We start from the raw sequence: 8,287 nt of genomic DNA, 5'->3' as shown, positions 1-8,287 counted from the left end.
GGACTTAAAAATTAAAAAATAAACTCAGAGATTCAAATCAAAAATGCAAAAGAGAGTTGACACTGTTAGAGATCATAGCCAGGGCTGCACAGTCGGACTGTGCAGTCGGACTGCCACGTGGCAGTCCGACTGCCTGCAGCCCAGTCGGCTGCATTTAATGCAGCCGACCCGACCTGTCCTATTTTTTGGGCAGATTTCGGCTATTTATACCTGACGTCTCCAGCAGTCTCGGATACCTCTCGCACTCTTCTCTGTCGCAGATTACAGACCGGTGCCGTGCAGATTTCTGTCTCTGTTCACAGATTTCAGACAGCAGACAGTGCAGACTGCAGCAGACTTCGAGGTGGACAGCAGGTCGCATCGTCGAGGTGGAGACACGCAGTCCAGCGCACTGCGCCCGTGTATATCTTTGTATTCAGCATTCTATATACAGCAGATCTTCATCGTCCACTGTCTCTTTCTCTCCCTTTTCTCTCTGCGTTCTCTCTCTCTCAGTCCTACGCTTCCGCACCGCTGCACTCTGACATGGTATCAGAGCAGTGTTTGAGGGCTGACTGAGCGCAGAATCAACCTGAAGAGGAGTTTCCATCGCAACACAAATTTGCGTTTTTTTGCATTTAAGGGCAGACAGGAGGGCTGCGCCTTGGAACAAGGAGGGCTGCGCACAGGAAAGGAGTACAGGTGGTGGATTTGCTGCTGTTTACTGCTGTTTGACGCGGAGGAAGTTTGAGTTTTCAACCTAAAAGTGCAGGTTTTGCTTTTTCATCGCCTCCGGTGGGTGAAGAAGCTTCGGGACGCGGAAGAGCCTTAGCAGGCTGAGTTTAGCCAGTCAGAGGGGGCTGCTTTTGCGTTTGAGAAGGCATTGCAGGTGAAGATGTCTACAGAGATGGACTTGGAGTTCCACGCGATTATGGACCGGAAGGTGCCTGTCTTACCGGCTCTTCCTTCAGATCAGAAGCTCGACGGCGACAACTACCGCATTTGGCGCGTAATGATGTTGGCCATCCTTGAGTCCTATGATTTGGCGGAGTTGGTACAGGAGGATATTGACCGGCCTTCGGTAAGAGATGAGTCCAAACTCTCTTCCGATGCTCGTACGGAGTTGGCCAGGGCCCAGTCTCATTGGGACAAACTGAATGCTAGGATACGATCCTTTCTCTTTCTATCATGCACTACAACCGTGATCGCTCACATCGAGCACTTGACGGTGGCTCGTGAGATATGGCTGGAGCTTGATCAAATGTACAATCGGATGACCCTGATGAAGAGGGTTTCTTTGGAGGTACAGATGCGGACCTTGTCCGTCAATAAGTCTTCTTCGCTAAGGGAACACATTAACAAGCTAAGGCAGCTACAGATGCAGGTTCAGAATGCGGGAAAGCCGATTTCCTCCGAAGACATGGCGATCACACTATTGTCCCAGTTGCCGCCACGATTCGGTACATTTTACTCTGCCCTTATTGCTTCGGGGCGAGAGTCTACTCTTCGCTGGGAAGAGTTGGTTCCTATGGTCTTGGACCAAGAGGAACAGTTAAAGGGACAGAATGCTTCCAAGACGGAGGCGTTGACAGGTCAAGCCTCTCAGAAGAAGGGGAAGGACCAAAAGAAGAAGGGGAATAACAAGTCCAAGAAGGACAAGGAGAAGGACAAGGACAAAGACTCCACATGTCATATTTGTGGAAAGACTGGCCATTGGAAGAAGGATTGCCCTGACAAAGACACGAAGGACACCAAGAAGAAGGATACCAAGGATTCTGGAGCGGTGGCTGCACCCTCATCAGCTGCATTTCTACATCTAGTTGTCATTGAGGACGCTTCACCGAATGCTTCTAATGCTGCGATGACGGCTCCCCAAGCTCGAGAGTGGATTGTTGATAGTGGTGCCTCACGGCACATGACTCCTTCATCAGATGGTGTTGCCCAGCTGCGACCTTCGCGTGGGCAGGTTCTCATTGGAGACAGCTCTTCAGTTTCTGTTGCAGGTCGGGGTAAGATGCAGCTTATTCCGGATGGACGAGGTGGCACCCATACCTCACAGGTTTTGCATGTACCAGGATTAGGGTACCATCTCCTTTCAGTTCATAAGATTTGCTCCCTTGGTCTTTTGGTGGAGTTTGACAGTTCTACTGTGCGAGTCCTTGATCGTGAATCGAGGAAGGTTCTATCATCTGGATATGAGGAGAACGGCATTTACAAACTGAAGTCTTCCACTGCCCTCTCTACTCTTCTTCTTACCTCACAGTCTCAGTCTGAGTTATGGCATGCTCGGTTTGGTCACCTGAACTATGACTATCTTCGGAGGGCGTCACGTGGACAGCTTGTTCGAGGGTTGCCGGATATAGTGGTGAGCCAGCAGCCATGTGTCTCCTGCATACGGGGGAAGCAGCATAGAGATGCCATTCCCCACACCGCTTCGCGGCGGTCTACTTCACCGATGGAGCTAGTATCTACGGATCTATGTGGCCCTATGAGGAATGAGTCCCTGCGTGGGAGCTCACACTTCATGTTGATCGTGGATGACTACAGCAGGATGACATGGGCCTACTTTTTGGCACTAAAGTCAGAAGCTTTCTCGCACTTCAAGGATTGGCTTCTCTTTGAGAAGAACCGATCAGGCCGGAAGTTGAAGACCTTGCGATCCGACAAGGGAGGTGAATTTGTGTCTAATGAATTTGCTCGGTTTTGTGCAGATAGAGGAATTCACCAGGAGTTTGCCAATACCAATACTCCTCAAGAAAATGGTATTCTAGAACGGAAGAACCACAGTGTGATCAAGATGGCGCGCACCATGATGGAGCACCGACAGACCCCTCAGGTTCTGTGGGCCGAGGCTGTGGCTACTGCAGTCCACTTTCTTAATCGATCCCCTACTTCGGCCGTGGAAGGGATGACTCCATTTGAGGCTTATTTTGGGACGAAGCCAGATGTTTCTTACTTTCGAGTCTTTGGGTGTGATGCCTATGTTCACATTCCCAAGGCTCACCGTGATAAGTTTGAAGCGGCTTCCCGAAAACAGGTATTTGTTGGCTACAGCTCCCAGTCCCAAGGCTACCGACTGTATGATCCCGTCAAGCGGGATGTGTACACTAGCCGTGATGTGCGGTTTGTGGAGGTTCCGGCTACTTCAACGGGTGAGGAGCATCCCGTTCTTGGAGATCCAGGGGAGAGTTGGCCTCCTTCTACAGTTCCACTGGAGCCCGTGCCTTTTGATTATGATTCTGTTTCTGACACAGAGTCTACTGTTCCACCGGACACCTCTGAGGAGTTACCACCGGTGGATATTCCAGAGTCTTCTGCTGATGGAGAACGACGAGGGGAGGTTCGGCCTCCTCCTCGCTGGGCCCGTGACACACTCCGTGATTCAGGGATCGAAGGGGTTCCTGAGGAGTGGGGACCGCAGGATGGTCCGCGGCGGTCACAGAGGCACCAGGCGCATTCTTCGGAGCTTGTTTGCTCCAATTATTGTTTGATGTCCCGTGTTATGCAGGATCGAGAGCCCACCTCCGTGAAGGAGGCTTTACAGTCCGCCCCATGGAAGAAAGCTATGGAAGCCGAGTTGGAGGCTATTGAGAGGAATGGCACTTGGTCACTTGTGCCACGCCCCCCGAAGAAGAAGGTGATTGGGGTCAAGTGGGTCTTCAAGACCAAATATCTCAGTGATGGTACTTTGGATAAGCACAAGGCTCGCCTTGTTGCTAAGGGTTTTGCTCAGCGCCCAGGGATTGACTCTCATGACACCTTTGCCCCCACAGCTCGTATGGCAACCATTAGAGCTGTTCTTGCTTTGGCTGGCCATAGGAGATGGCCTGTTTATCAGCTGGATGTGAAGTCAGCCTTCCTGAATGGTGATTTGAAGGAGAAGATCTACGTTGAGCAGCCTCCTGGCTTTGGTTCTTCAGATGGGAAAGTCTATAGGTTGAAGAAGGCCCTGTATGGCCTCAAGCAGGCCCCGCGAGCTTGGAACGAGAAGATTGATTCGTTCCTCCAGTCTCAGTTGGGATATCGGCGGTCCAAGGCCGATCCGCAGCTGTATGTTCACACTTCCGAGGATGGTTGTGTGCTGTTTGTCTTATATGTTGATGATTTGATTGTCACAGGTGATGATGCACAGCAGGTCCAGGAGACAAAGTCAGCTTTACATCGGACGTTCGAGATGATGGATTTGGGGCTACTCCATTTCTTTTTAGGCCATGAGATTTATCAGTCTCAGAGGGGGATCTTTCTCTCCCAACAGAGATATGTACAGGAGCTCTTGGTGTCTTTTGAGATGGACGATTGTCGAGCCCTCTCTACTCCTATGGATCCGAACTGGAATGCCACTTCCCATTCAGCTTCTCCTTTGGCGGATGCGTCCCGCTATCGACAGTTGATAGGGTCCTTGATGTGGCTTCTCAACACCAGGGTTGATCTATGTTTTGCTGTTGGACTCTTGGCAGGGTTCATGAGTGAACCTAAGACGGTGCATTGGCAGGCTGCTCAGAGGATACTTCGGTATCTGAGGGGGACGTCTGATGTGGGGATTCATTACCCCACAGGGACAGATGGGTCAGATCTTGTACTTGCAGGTTGGAGCGACTCGGATTCGGCCGGTGACGTGGACCACAGGCGGTCTACAACAGGTTACTGCTTTACTTTGGGTGCAGGTGTTATTTCATGGAGTAGCAAGAAGCAGCCCACGGTAGCCCTTTCGTCTACTGAGGCGGAGTATCGGGCCGCCTCTTCCACCATATGCGAGGTTGTGTGGCTTCGGAGATTGTTGGAGGAGCTTGGGTGTCCCCAGACTCCTCCTACATTGCTGCGATGTGACAATGAGAGTTGCATTGCCTTGGCAAGGAACCCTGTTTTTCATGCCCGGACGAAGCACATTGAGATTCAGTACCACTTCATCCGAGAAAAGCTTCTGGATGAGACCATCACTGTGGAGTATTGCAAGACGGAGGACAATCTTGCGGATTTGTTTACGAAGGCGCTTCCTCAGGCTTTACTTCGGAGACATTCCAGATCCCTCAGACTTCTGCCCTGCCCAGGCTCTGAGAGGGGGTGTTAGAGATCATAGCCAAGGCTGCACAGTCGGACTGTGCAGTCGGACTGCCACGACTGCCTGCAGCCCAGTCGGCTGCATTTAATGCAGCTGACCTGTCCTATTTTTTGGACAGATTTCGGCTATTTATACCTAACGTCTCCAGCAGTCTCGGATACCTCTCGCACTCTTCTCTGTCGCAGATTACAGACCGGTGCCGTGCAGATTTCTGTCTCTGTTCACAGATTTCAGACAGCAGACAGTGTAGACTGCAGCAGACTTTGAGGTGGACAGCAGGTCGCATCGTCGAGGTGGAGACACGCAGTCCAGCGCACTGCGCCCGTGTATATCTTTGTATTCAGCATTCTATATACAGCAGATCTTCATCGTCCACTGTCTCTTTCTCTCCCTTTTCTCTCTGCGTTCTCTCTCTCTCAGTCCTACGCTTCCGCACCGCTGCACTCTGACAAACACAAGACTCAAGAGTGTAGCATGAATAATGAAACCAACAACTTTATTATGAGCCACATGTGCAATCTGAGACAAAAAGTATACAAAAATGGATTGAGATAAAAGCCATCATCCATGGCTCAATCCGAATCAAGATACATGATTACTCTAGGTGCTCATATCACTCTCGGCATTGAAGGTGAAAGCATCCTCGTCACCACTTAAGGAGCCGTTACCCTCTTCAAAAAAATCACCCTCACTAATGGCATTGCCCTCATCATCATACTCGGGTTCTCTAAGAACTAGGTGAGAGGCCGTGATAGGTATGTTCTCCTGGGCCGAACTAGGAGTACTTCTCAAGCCACTCCTACGCCTCGTGTAGCATCTAAGGGCCCCAAAAGCATCACTGGCAGCCGATGTGGATGCCGAAGATGAAGCTCCATCGCTATCTCCTCAAGCTCCAAGTAAAGCTCTCTAAAGATTTTCTCCTCCTCCAAGTTTCTCACGAGTCACACTTTTAAGTGTGCTGGCGGAGAGCTTGAGTGAATCCACATTTATCTATACTTTTAAAGAATGAAAAACTTAGATTAAACAAATGAAACTTTTCCAAATATATTTCATAATCTATTAATAAAGTTATAAACTAAAAAGTACAAAAAATCGGATATACGATACCTATCTTACCATAGACATCTCATGCATATTGTGTAGCATACATAAATTGGAGCGACAATAAATTAGTCGCTTCAATTATCATGTGCTAAGCTTATTACGGATTTTGGTGTGCATGAGGGAATAGACGGACCAATTCTTCTCACATGCACCTGACGAACAATCCTAAACCATGTGAAGAAAAAGTAAGTTTAAACTTGAAACTTGCAAGTTGTAAGTTGTAACTAGAGTTAAACAAAAAAAGAGAAGAGATTTTCAAACCTGTGTAAGAATGAGTAAGGCCACTCTTTGGAGGTAAGGCAATCGCTAGCCAAATGACTCCCACCAAAAAAATGGCTTCACCAATGATTTCCGCTTCCAACAAATGGTAGATGCGAAAGCGGTGCTTCTTTGATCACTATAATTGATGAGCTCTTGGAGAAAAGCACCATGGTGCTATTTCGCCAAAGCCTTTGAAAAAAAGGTATCACGATCGGCAAGGACATTGACATCCATGAAGAGAGAGGGTTTTTTTAAGGTAGAATGTAAGAGTGTCGCAAACCCATGTATGGGTCGCTTCATCCACTCCCATCTTTTCTTTGTCAAAAAGAAAATATCATCTCTTTTAGGGGTGGTATCCAAGATATACAATAGGTGTAAGATGATAGAGATTTAGAGAGAGATCTAGAGGTGAAATTTGAAAAAAAAGAGTGTGAATCAATATGAATTATAGATTCTAAAACTAAAAAAAAGCATGAATCTTTTTTTTTAAAGAAATAAAAACGATACCATGAAGAAGAGGCCTCCCCATCCAAGATGCTCGATGATTGTATCTCCTCTATTGCATCCGCCATAAGATGATAAAGAAGGCCAATAGTAGCCCCCTCCATGTCCCTCATGCGAAGCACCTTGTAAATGGAAGTGACGACAACGACAATACCTCTCACATCCATCCAAAATTCCTCCTTTAAGCAAAGCCTTTCAACGGCTTTTGCTTCCACTTGGCTTGATGTGGACTTCCCTTCAAGCCACTCCTTAAACTCATCTGATATAACCATTTCGTGTAGCTTATTGCAAATGTCATAGAGACGCTCGAGAAAAAGCCATATGACTGCAAATCGAGTCTTTGAGGGCTTCTTCAACTCCAAAGTCTGAGTATGAGTGATAAATCGCAAGAACTCAAACCTTGGAGTTGACAAAGCCAATGATTGTGCAAGCATCGTTGACAATCCTCGCCACCCACTCCAACTTGTCTGTATCTTCCATAAAAAGATCTAGACAATGTGCAACGCATGGTGTCCATACCATGGACGAAAACTCAACCTCAAGTAACAGCCCCATAGATGCACAATTTGAGGCATTGTTTGTGACAGCTTGAACCACATTTTGGAGCCCAACCTAAAAGATTATACACAATGAAATTAGAATAAATTTAGGAGGTTTTTTTTTCAAAAAAAGATTACAAAATAATGAATTTAGAAGCATTACCTCAATGATGGCTTACTATATGTGCCGATACATGAACGAGCCTGTGGTTCTCCTTTCCCTTGTGCTCGCATCCACTGCTCATAGGAAGTATGTGCCAAGTGGGCAAGAGACCAAAATATTGATGATTCCTCTTTTTTTTACAATCGCTCCATCCATCGGACAGTATAGAGCATTTATACTTCGCCCAACCGGTGCACACAAGCTCAAGGGACTTATCAATCCTCTCTCTCTCCTCGAGTTTCTTAGTAAATATGTCATTGTACGTGACACCGTACCATTCCTCACATGGACCAAAGGCGATAAATGGTTTTCACTATCCACTTTCATCAATCCACTTTGAGAAAATGGAAAGAGAGATTGCACTTAGATATGGTGCATGCAATCTCTATTTCCACTTGCCTTTGCCTCTCCTTGAGAAAGAAGAGAGCACCGAAAACTTGCCCCGTTGCTTGGGCAAGAGTGGCTTGTCTCTTGGGCATAGGTGCACCACTCGAATGGCTTTTTCTAGATGGGATAGAAGAGGCCCCTCCAACGAATAAAATCGAGACAATTGAAGAGGGATCGTCTTCCGCATCTGAGACCTCATGATCAAGAGAGAGATCACCTCCTCACTTGCCCTTGAAAGGCCTTTGCATCGCTTCAATGGCAAGTATTTCCCACGACAATCTTCATAGACAT

The 8,287-nt window shown here is 47.7% G+C and overlaps 1 pseudogene; it reads right to left on the bottom strand.

The window, feature by feature from the left end:
• Positions 1-5,944: 5,944 nt before the first annotated feature.
• LOC148015841 (uncharacterized) lies at positions 5,945-7,629 on the bottom strand (annotated as a pseudogene).
• Between the last annotated feature and the right edge of the window lie 658 nt (positions 7,630-8,287).

Source organism: Lygodium microphyllum, chromosome 23 (genome assembly GCF_053477565.2).
Source record: "Lygodium microphyllum isolate KBCC chromosome 23, Lygodium_microphyllum_v1.1.10, whole genome shotgun sequence".
Classification (NCBI taxonomy): Eukaryota; Viridiplantae; Streptophyta; class Polypodiopsida; order Schizaeales; family Lygodiaceae; genus Lygodium; species Lygodium microphyllum.
This window is presented reverse-complemented; position numbering and strand designations above follow the sequence as displayed.